Source organism: Trachemys scripta, chromosome 1, assembly GCF_013100865.1.
Source record: "Trachemys scripta elegans isolate TJP31775 chromosome 1, CAS_Tse_1.0, whole genome shotgun sequence".
Lineage (NCBI taxonomy): Eukaryota > Metazoa > Chordata > Testudines > Emydidae > Trachemys > Trachemys scripta.
In genome coordinates, this window is record NC_048298.1 from 287,238,067 (window position 1) to 287,250,452 (window position 12,386).

Consider the following 12,386-nt stretch of genomic DNA (forward strand, 5'->3'; position numbering starts at 1 on the left):
TCACCATTATTGTACATGTGAAGGACCATGTAGATACCTCAGAACCTGATGAATTCACTTTGGACTTGCTAGAAAAATAGAGATAGAAGATAGTGGATGCGGGGAGAAGAAACTGGAGGTTGTTTCATAGGAAGTAGAAGAGAAAGCTAGTATAGTTCTTCAGTCTGATTAAGCAGATTTTGGAAGGGAACTTTGTTCTATAAAAGTGTGAGAATATTTTGATTGCTGCTTATGCAAAAGAGCAAACTAAAAACCTGTGGCACTGGAGGGCGGAATGACCTAGGCCATAATGTTCATCTATTATTGGCATGTATTCTGATTTGGATGTGTGTCAAACCTTTCCTGTAAAGAAGAAGCAAAACCACATTAATACTAGAGATCCATCTACTTAATCTCTAACAGGGTCTTCCTGCTACACCTAGGAGTTTTTCTTTGGAGGTATCCAATTACTATTCCAAACTTTGCCTTGCCTTACTTTTCTTGCGCAATCTGGCAGGAATCACAGCACAAAGTGGAATTGCTAGAGAGGCTACATTAGGTTAAGTAAATTCTTTAAAACATTTCATGGCTAGTGTCCAATACAATCTTTGGGCTACGTTTATAGGTCTTTCACACTGAACTCATCTGATAAGTGGCATCTTGTGATCTGGTGTCCACCCCTCACAGAAGTAGAAGGAGTTAATAGAGGCCAGATGGGCCACTCAACTCCACAGTCACACATCACCTCCATATTGATGCACATAACAACATTCATTCTGCACACATGTGGGAAAAATTAGAGGGAACACTGGTGTGGGGGTGGGACACAACCAAAAATTGCAGCATCACTGCAGAGAAGAGATCTCTCCCTGCCATCAGAAGAGGTTGCCTCACAGCCATTGACTCCATGAACAGGCACAGCTAGCCAAGGAAACACACCACTGCTTCTGGTGTGCCGCGCCCCCCTGTCAACGCTGGTGGTCGTCTGCAGGTTCGTCTATTTAAGTTTAGGGGTTCTTGAGTAAAAAAAGGTTGAGAACCACTGTGTTAGTGGAAGCAATTTTCAACTGCAGCAGTTTCCTCTGGCTGCCTGTACCTGTTCTTCTGTCCAAGCCCCAGAGATGGCCAGAATGGAACAGGCTTTTCCAAATGCCTTCATTCTCACATCAGCTACTATGGAACCAACAGCTCTCCTGCCTCTTAAAAGGAGACTTACTACTGAAGAGATTTCTTTTCATTTAAAAAGATTCTTGTTTTGTCGTATCGGCCAGTCTAGCTGCAGAAGGAGCTGCTGCAATTACATGTCTGTTTTTCTGTCCTCTCCCTCACTCGCATCATCTTCTTTCATTAGTTTCTCTGTCTCTCCTCATTGATTTTCTTGTCTCTCTTCCCCCTGTTGTTTCCTACCCTTGCTTTATACTCAGAATGGAAAGCGGTGAGGTTTGTACTAGGGCTGTCGATTAATTGCAGTTAACTCATGCGATTAACTGAAAAAAATTAATAGCAATTAATCACAGTTTTAATCACACTGTTAAGCAATAGAATAGCAAGTGAAATTTATTAAATATTTTTGGATGTTCTTCTACATTTTCAAATATATTGATTTCAATTACAACACAGAATACAAAGTGTACAGTGCTCACTTTATATTATTATTTTGATTACTAATATTTGCACTCTAAAAATGATAACAAAAGAAATAGTATTTTTCAAGTACTGTAGTGCAATCTCTTTATCATCTCTTTATCATGAAAGTGCAACTTACAAATGGAGATTTTTTTTTGTTACGTAACTACACTCAAAAACAAAACAATTTAAAACAATTAAAAACTAAAAGTCCAATCAGTCCTACTTCTTGTTCAGCCAGTCGGGAAGACAAACAAGTTTGTTTACATTTACAGGACATAATGCTGCCTGCTTATTATATACAATGTTAACTGTAAGTGAGAACAGGCGTTCGCACGTTTGTAGCCGGCATTGCAAGGTATTTACATGCCAGATATACTAAACGTTCATATGCCCCTTCATACTTCAGCCACCATTCCAGAGGACATGCTTCCATGCTGATAACGCTCGTTAAAAAAATAATGCATTAATTAAATTTATGACTGAAATCCTTGGGGGAGAATTGTATGTATTCCATTCTGTTTTACCCGCGTTCTGCCATATATTTCATATTATAGCAATTTCAGATGATGACCCAGCACATGTTCTTTGCTTTAAGAACACTTTCGCTGCAGATTTGACAAAGTGATTAGTGCAAAGAAGATATCAATGTGAGATTTCTAAAGATAGCTACAGCACTCGACCCAAGGTTTAAGAATCTGAAGTGCCTTCCAAAATCTGAAAGGGATGAAGTGTGGAGCATGCTTTCAGAATTCTTAAAAGAGCAACACTCTGATGCGGAAACTACAGAACCCAAACCACCAAAAAAGAAAATCAACCTTCTGCTGGTGGCATCTGACTCAGATGATTAAAATGAACATGCATCGGTCCTCACTGCTTTGGATTGTTATCAAGCAGAACCTGTCATCAGCATGGACGCATGTCCTCTGGAATGGTGGTTGAAGCATGAATGGACATAAAATCTTTAGGGCATTTAGCACATAAATATCTTGTGATGCTGGCTACAACAGTGCCATGTGAACGCCTGTTCTCACTTTCAGGTGACATTGTACATAATAAGCAGATAGCATTATGTCCCATAAATTTAAACAAACTTGTTTGTCTTCCCAATTGGCTGAACAAGAAGTAGGACTGAGTGGACTTGTAGGCTCTAAAGTTTTACATTGTTTTATTTTTGAATGCAGGTTTTTTTAAACATAATTCTACATTTGTAAATTAAACTTTCATGATAAAGCGATTGCACTACAGTACTTGCACTGGGGGAATTGAAAAATAGTATTTCTTTTGTTTATTACAGTGCAAATATTTGTAATAAAAAATATAAAGTGAGCACTGTACACTTTGTATTCTGTGTTGTAATTGAAATCAATATATTTGAAAATGTAGAAAACATCCAAAAATATTTAAATAAATATATTCCATTGTCTAACAGTGCAATTAATCGCACGATTAATTGTGATTGATTTTTTTAATCGCGCAATTAATTGCAATTAATTGTTTTAATCTCTTGACAGCCCTAGTTTGTACTCGTTCTTTGATCCTGTAGGAGTTCATTATATAGCCTTGGACTGGCCCCAGAGAAAGCTGTATCTCCTGCACAAATAAACTTTATCCTTTCTGTAGATATCCCATTGTTCCACAGAAGTAGAATTGTCAACAATGGTCCTTGTCCCAGAACTTTATGTGATTTTTCTTTTTTTTAGAAATTCCAGGATCAGACCATTGGGCGTCTTGCAGATGAGGACTGAAACCTTGAATTTGACATACTATTCTGTGGAAAGTGTAAAGAGTTTTGAGAAGCTTGGTCAGTTTTGATGTGCTCATGGTAGCCCATGTCACTGAGGAGGTGTGTTGTGGCATTCTGTACTAGTTTAATTTCCTGAGCTCTGACAGTTTCACACCCAGGTAGATTCCATTGCTGTAGTCCAGTGAGAAGGTAACAAAGGCATGTATTACTGAGGCCTGGTCATCATCCACCATGATGAAGTGCAGTCACTTAGGCAGCCGCATAGATACTATAAAGTGCTACTTGGGATGCTGCTATGTGAGTCTGGCATCATTGAGGAATCCAGGAGCAATCCTAAACTGCTGGATGACTTCCCCAATAATAGGTGTGCATCTTCGATCACAGGTGACTGTATTGTGGTGGCAAACTCCGCCAAGTGTTTTCTTCAGCTATCCAGCATACCATGTCTTGCTCAGGTTTGAACTTCAGGTAGCTGTTCCTCATCCATGAGCTCATGTTGGCCAAGCACTGGGTTAGTTTTGTGACAGTGATGTTGTCAGATGTAGAGAAGGTCAATATTTTTTTTGAAAGAAACGTTTTTTCTGTTGAAAAATAACCTTGTTTTCAAAAATAAACTTTTTTTTTAGTATTTTTAAATACATTTTTAATCACAAATCATTATCAAAAATATTATTCAAACCAGGTTTTCAGCAAACAAAATCAATTGATAATCATGTGGATGATCTTTAACAATTTGGAAAAAAAATCTGGGGAAAAATCAAAAATTGGTGCATTTTGAGCACTTTTAAATGAAAACAATTTTGAATTTTCGAGTGTTTCACAAACATATGTTCATTTTTTGGATCTTGTCAAGTCCTATGTTGTGGACAACGTAGCTTTGTGTTATGACCCCTACATTCTTAACATTTCACTTCACTGTAAGAGCAGCATTACCCCAATTACAGAACTTCTCCACCTGTAACACTGCTTTAATGAGGAAGTGGACTGTCAATCACAATATGTATCTTACCCAGCAGAAGCTTTGTATTATCCCACACACTATTGAGTACTGCTGAGTAAGAAGAAATCAGGTGTCCTTAGATTTGCCAAAAGGCTGAGGATATCTGCCACATAAACTTTTCTGAGTAACATTGACTTCTGAATATATTGTTAAAATATTGCATAAAATCATTTTGTATTACGCAGCATGTCATGAGAGCGCCCACTACCTATCACATGCTCTCTAGCCTTTAATAAAGTTAGCAAATGCAGAAACACATGACTGCTTTTCTTTGTTTACAGTCTGCCAAGACTGACGTTGGCTTTTTCTCCTCCAACTGCTACACATTTATCTGAAATACCATGTTGGTTGAAAGCTTCTGTGATGCAATTGTTATGAATATTTGGCAGACAGTCAAAAGATAACAGCCTACTTTTCAAATCTCTTGTCATTGTTGAAAAGTATTATTCAGTAGTACATAGTACTTCTATAGCACTCTCCATCTGAGACTCTTAAAGTCTTTTCATACATTCATTCATTAAACCTCATAAATCCAGCACCCTGTGAACTAGGGAGGAATTAATATCGGTATTTAGAGATGAGGAAACCGAGGGAAGTGATTAGCCTAAATCTATGTAGGAAAGCTGAGACATTGACAGAAAGGGTTTGTTTAGATTACAGATTTACATTGACTGAGGCTAACTCAAAAAGAACCCAGGACTTTTGACTCTCACTCCTGCACTCTGAACACAACACTATCCTACCTTTCTCTCTATAAACAATACAAAGGAACATTTTCTGAGTACCATGCTTATTCTAATGATATACCTACAAAACCAGTACTTGATAAAAACTTCTCCAACACAAAAGTCTCATGGGTGAGATCAAATAATCAAAATATGTATAGGCATAAAAAGCTATGCAGTTACATTGAGTGTCTGTCAGGAAGTAACTCAACACATCAAACATCAGCCCAGACTAGAGCTTCATAATAATAAATATGCTAATGTACTCAGTGCTTTTTTTGCCTCTGTCTTCACGAACAAGGTCAGCTCCCAGACTGCTGCACTGGGCAACACAGTATGGGGAGAAGGTGACCAGCCCTCTGTGGAGAAAGAAGTGGTTCGGGACTATTTAGAAAAACTGGACGTGCACAAGTCCATGGGGCCGGATGCGCTGCATCCGAGGGTGCTAAAAGAGTTGGCGGATGAGATTGCAGAGCCATTAGCCATTATTTTTGAAAACTCATGGTGATCGGGGGAGGTCCCAGATGACTGGAAAAAGGCTAATGTAGTGCCCATCTTTAAAAAAGGGAAGAAGGAGGATCCGGGGAACTACAGGCCAGTCAGCCTCCCCTCAGTCCCTGGAAAAATCATGGACCAGATCCTCAAGGAATCAATTATGAAACACTTAGAGGAGAGGAAAGTGATCAGGAACAGTCAGCATGGATTCACCAAGGGGAAGTCGTGCCTAACTATAATTGCCTTCTATGATGAAATAACTGGCTCTGTGGATGAGGGGAAAGCAGTGGATGTGTTATTCCTTGACTTTAGCAAAGCTTTTGATACGGTCTCCCACAGTATTCTTGCCGCCAAGTTAAAGAAGTATGGGCTGGATGAATGGACTGTAAGGTGGACAGAATGCTGTCTAGATCGTCGGGCTCAACGGGTAGTGATCAATGGCTCCATGTCTAGTTGGCAGCTGGTTTCAAGCGGAGTGCCCCAAGGGTCGGTCCTGGGGCCGGTTTTGTTTAATATCTTTATTAATGATCTGGAGGATGGTGTGGACTGCACTCTCAGCAAGTTTGCAGATGACACTAAACTAGGAGGCGTGGTAGATACACTAGAGGGTAGGGATCGGATACAGAGGGGCCTAGACAAATTAGAGGATTGGGCCAAAAAAAAGCTGATGAGGTTCAACAAGGACAAGTGCAGATTCCTGCACTTAGGAAGGAAGAATCCCATGCACTGCTACAGACTAGGGACCGAATGGCTAGGTAGCAGTTCTGCAGAAAAGGACCTAGGAGTCACAGTGGACAAGAAGCTGGATATGAGTCAACAGTGTGCTCTTGTTGCCAAGAAGGCTAATGGCATTTTGGGCTGTATAAGTAGGGGCATTGCCAGCAGATTGAGGAACGTGATCATTCCCCTTTATTTGACATTGGTGAGGCCTCATCTGGAATACTGTGTCCAGTTTTGGGCCCCACACTACAAGAAGGATGTGGAAAAATTGGAAAGAGTCCAGCGGAGGGCAACAAAAATGATTAGGGGTCTGGAGCACATGACTTATGAGGAGAGGCTGAGGGAACTGGGATTGTTTAGTCTCCAGAAGAGAAGAATGAGGGGGGATTTGATAGCAGCCTTCAACTACCTGAAGGGGGGTTCCAAAGAGGATGGAGCTTGGCTGTTCTCAGTGGTGGCAGATGACAGAATAAGGAGCAATGGTCTCAATGCAGTGGGGGAGGTCCAGGTTGGATATTAGGAAACACTATTTCACTAGGAAGGTGGTGAAGCACTGGAATGCGTTACCTAGTGAGGTGGTGGAGTCTCCTTCCTTGGAGGTTTTTAAGGCCCAGCTTGACAAAGCCCTGGCTGGGATGATTTAGTTGGGAATTGGTCCTGCTTTGAGCAGGGGGTTGTACTATATGACCTCTTGAGGTCCCTTCCAACCCTGATATTCTATGATTCTATGCAGGATTTTAGCCTGTATCCATTTGGCAATATATTCCATTTCCTTGGAGTTGGGTTTGTAACATGATGCTATTTCTGCTGTCTCTTTCCTTTCTCCCTGGAGTTATGTACAGTTCAGTCTTTTACTAAATCTGATAATATCAGGAAGTATCTTTAGATATCAGTATCACACCCCAATGGCCCAAGGGGTCCCCTGGGGAAGGCAGATCAGCAGTGTATATTGCTAATGCTATTGCAAGCATCACAGGGCATTTTGGGAAGGAAAATATCTTTTGGCTTCAATCTCACCTGTGTCCCCACTGATTTTATGGTTTTCCTCTCTGGGTTTCCATTGTGCTTTGTGTCTCCCGGTTTCTATTTTCTGTTTCAATATCTGAAGAGGTTCTGCTTGGGTTTTGCATATTTCGCTAAGGCAAAGTAGTCTGCAGATGGTTACTTTTATCTGTTCTTCTCAGAGCTTATATTGTATTCTTTGTTTTTTGGCCAGCATTTTGAGTGCTGTTAGATTTTTGCTGAAGTTATTTACCCCATTGTTCTGGAGGTTAGCATAGCTAAAGCCTGAGAGAACTACTATGTATGAGTGGAGTGTGTTTTTGGTGAGTTTTTAGTTTTAAACGTCTAGTGCTTTGTGGTAGAGGAAGTGCTGCTTTTGCTAAGGCCTGGTCTACACTAAACGGTTAAGTCAACGCAAGGCAGCTTATGTCAACCTACCTATGGATGTGCCAACACTTAAATTTCGCTCTCGTCAATGTAACTGTCTTGCTACGCTGACTTAATAAAACCACCTCCCTGAGCAGCATAGAGTCAAGGTCGATATAGTCAGGTCAATGCAGTGTCACTGTAGACACTGCATTACTTACATCGAGTGTTGCTGGCCTCCAGGAGCTTTCCCATAATGCTCCATTCTGACTGCTCTGGTCACCGTTTTGAATTCTGCTGCCCAGGTGGTGAGGGAACTGCCCTCCCATTTAAAGCCCCATGAATTTTTTAAATTCCTTTTCCTGGTTGCCCAGCTTGTCAAGAACACCTAGCAACTCTTAAGCATACCTAGCAACTGTCCAGCTGCCCATGCCAGCTACACACTGCAGACACATTCCTGTCTGAAGTACACAGAAGGTGGTGGATCTCCCAGCTCCGATCCAGCTGTAGAAATGTTGACATCTACAAGCAGATTGCTTGGGACATGGAGGAGAAGGGCTCCAAAAGGGACCAGCAGCAATACTGTGTGAAAGCCAAGGAGCTATGGCAGGCACACCAGAACGCCAAGAGGCCAACAATTGATCTGGTGCAGAGCCACAGACCTGCTGCTTTTACAAAGAGCTGCATGCCATCCTTGGAGGAGACCCCATCCTCACAAAAATGTACCTTTTTGCTAGAGTGTTTATCTCTGTTTGCTGTAACTTTGAACCTAAGGCTAGAGGGGATTCCTCTGGGCTCTTTAAGTTTGATTACCCTGTAAAGTTATTTTCCATCCTGATTTTACAGAGATGATTTTTACCTTTTTCTTTAATTAAAAGCCTTCTTTTTAAGAACCTGATTGATTTTTCCTTGTTTTTAAGATCCAAGGGGGTTGGATCTTGATCCACCAGGAGTTGGTGGGAGAAAGAAGGGGGATGGTTAATTTCTCCTTGTTTTAAGATCCAAGGGGTTTGGATCTGTATTCACCAGGGAATTGGTGAAGAGTCTCTCAAGGCTACCCAGGGAAGGGAATTAGCATTTTGGGAGTGGTGGCAGCGGACCAGATCTAAGCTTAGAAGTTTTCATGCAGGCCCCCACATTTGTACCCTAAAGTTCAAAGTAGGGAAGCCGCCTTGACAGGGACTGTCACTGTTTGCTCAAGTGCTCCCCACTTCCCCCTCCCCCCACAAGGCTGTCGCTGGTCACTTAAACTCTGCTGGCCTCACGCTCTAGGCTCTAGCTGGTCGCTCAAAACCTACCTGCCCCCTGCACGCTGAAACCCTTCCTTCCTCTTCCTCCCCCACCAGAGCCCTGCCTCCCCCCGCACGGGGCTGGCATCTCCACTTGCCCCCCCCCACATTCCTCCTCACTGCACCCCACTTTTTGGCAAAAGTGGGCATTTGTCCCGTTTGCTTTTACCAACCGATCAGGTTAGCAAAAGCAAATGGGGCAAATGCCCACTTTTGCCAAAAAAGTCAGGACAGCCAGGACAGGGCTTAAAAAAGGGACTGTCCTGGCCAAAATGGGACATATGGTCACCCAAACCTGTGGTGAATATCCCAACTCCAAATTGATTCCTGACTGACCGGTAGCAATCTGGTGTTGCAAGTTTCTACAGTGCAATTGCTACTCACTTCTCAACTGTCAGTGTGGATCTCATTTTGGTATTGCTAAACTGGAGGGTTGGGGGTGAGCTCTGTGCACCGATCCAGGAATGTGGCCTTGCACATCCAAAAGTTCTACAGCCACTGATTGTCATCCCAAACCTGCATAACAATGTGATCACACCAGTCACTGCATGTTTCTTGAGTCCAGAACTGGTGCTCCACTGTTTGCAGCTGCTCTATGGATGTCAACAACAACTTTGAATCACAGGTGCCAACTTTCAGCTTTCCCCAGGGGTGCTCCACCCCCACTTGGCCCTGCCCCACTCCGCCCCTTCCCTGAAGGCCCCACCCTGGCTCCACCTCTTCCTGCCACTGCTCCACCCTCTCCCTGAGGCTGCACCCCCACCCCGCCTCTTTCTGCCCCCTCCCTTGAGCATGCCCCACCCTTGCTCTGCCTCTTCCCACTCCCACTCCTCCCTCTCCCCCCAGCGCCTATGAACCCGTGCTCCAATCACCCCTGAGTAACTCTTTTTAGCCCCATGAGGCACTGCAAAAATTTCCAAAACACTCTGTTGTAGCGGGGTGGTCACCCACTCCTGGCCTGAAAGGGGTTAAAAGCCAGCCCTTGGAGAGGGCTGGGGCTGGGAGCCTTAGGCTGGGCTGATTGGGGAGGCAGCCTCAGCTGTGGCCACGCCCCAAACAGACCCAGCTGGCCCTATAAAAGGCAGGGAAGACAGAACCTCATTAGTCTTTCTCTAGCGGTAGATGGAGATGGGCCTGGCTGTTTGGGACCTGAGCGGAGCAGGGCTGGGGAAAGGCAGAGGAGCTGGGGAGGCTCCAGCTTGGAAAGCCCCAGGCTGTGGCCTAGCAGAAGGCCAATGGGTACTGGGGGTTGCAGAGGACAGCCCAGGGGTAGGCAAAGGTAGCAGGTCCAAACCCAACCTTGCTGGTGATAAGTAGGCTGATACTGCAGTCTGCCCCAGGGCATGGGGGCTAGATGGTGACTGGCAGTAGCCTTATACTGAGGCAAGGTGGGGATAGTGGGTAGGAGTTCCCTGGGGAGGGGAGACCCTGAGAGAAAGGGGTTACTGCCAGGGGGCAGCACTCCAGATAACAGGGGACTGGGTCTGGGAGGGACATGGGGGGCCAAGCGGCAGCGGGCCACTGGCCTGCAGAGGGTGCTCCAAGGCTGGCAGAGCTAATTCCCAGAGACAACCAGCAGGAGGTGCTGCAGGGGTGAGTCCCACATGCTTACATTGTGCAGAATGGGGGCGAGTTCCAGAGTGGGACACCTATCCATGGTGCACTGCTCTCTGCATCAATACAAGTGCTCCTGGTGAGGATGCGCACCATTGACACAAGGACCGTAGTGTGGATGGGCATGAGCCATGTAATAGCTGTGGCAGCTGTATGCCAATGTAACTTAGGTCGACATAATTTTGTAGTACAGGCATGACCTAAAATGGGATAAAGGTTGAATGACCTATCACCATAGTTGGAAGAGTTCCTCTGTATGCAATGTATTTGTTTACAGACTACAGCTGGAGGGTTCTGATTGCTTGGGGTTTCTTCTGGAAGATTATTATTGTAGATTCACATGGAGTACAGTTTAATGTAATGTAATTTCCTCTGAATACTGTAAAAGCCCCTTTCTTTGGAGATGTAAAACCAATCTCCCTACCACTTGGAGTCATTAAATATCACTTTGCCCTTTTCATGAGAGGTGAGTAGTTAACCTGTGTCCTTACCAAATTCCAGTTCAAGTAATTACAGCCTGCCTCCCTACATTACGCCAGCAGATTCAGTTGGCTATAATAAGCTACTTAACTTCCTGTCCTAAACTGCTGTGCAGCGTTCCTAAATAACTTCTGAATTCCTCCCCAGTTGTTGTTGCTTTTGAGTTGTGCTAAAGTAATTCCTATTTGTAAAACATGTTGGGACCTTCAGGATGAAGGCACTATATGTACTGTTGCTTAATACCATATATAGCAATATGTTGCATGCCATAATGTCAGTGGCCATATGCAAAGAAGCATATTTATTTGGAATCAGTGTCATGTGACAGTGATAAAGAATCCTATAGAGTTGCTCTGTTCTAACACTGAAAAAGGTTCTTTACTAGAATAATAATAATAAAAAATTGATCCTTAAAGCTTCGCTCGCGCGCGCTCTCTCTCTCTCTCTCTCTCTCCGCTTCACTGTGTGTAGAGCATCTGTGCAGAACCTTCCCCAACCCACACATGCCTGACTTCCTGTGACAGATTTAAAGAAACAGAATACACATCCTTATGTACAGTGCAGTTCGGGGGGGCTGCAGGGATCATGGTCCTCCAACTTTAATATGTGGAACAGAATCTATGTACCTATAGTTGGTGGTGGGGATAGAGGTGGAAGGAGGAGCGAGACTGCTCCTCAACAGGGTAGAGTTTAAATACCTGACAGACCGGCTTCCATCATGTGGAACAGTATCAGAAAACAAATCTTAATTGCGCAAGGTAAAATACCAGTCTAGTAACCTCTTGAAATAGACCTCTCGCAATAGTGACATGGGAGGTTAATTTTTGTCTAAGGTAATATAGGAATGAATTTCATTTTACCTCTGCTCCAGGAATTCTTGACACAAGCTGTAAGGTTTTCAATTGTACATTTCTTTACTCAGCCAGGTCTGTTTTAGTTTTCGCTCTTGTGCAGGGCCAAGTACATTGCTGACCCTTAATAAACAATACACCCAAAAAACTGCACTACAAGGACATTATTGAGGTTGCAAAGTCAAGCAGTCAAATGCCAGAATTAAGGTTGGCTATGCAACCTTATTTCAGCCCCCTTGTGCATATACATTAGGATACAATCTAAACTACTGTATATGATCACATACTAATTTTTTTCCATAGGAACCTTGACTCATTCAGTCCACATGGTTCCTACTCCGTGTCCTTGTCCAGGTAGTCCCAAGCTCCCCAGCTCCTCATCTGATCTCAGTCTCTCTCAGGCTCCCAGTCACAGCCTCCTTGAGCAGCCAGTCCCAGTTTTTTCCTCTCTACTACTCCAGTCCCAGTCTCAGCAGCAGGTTTGTCTCAGTG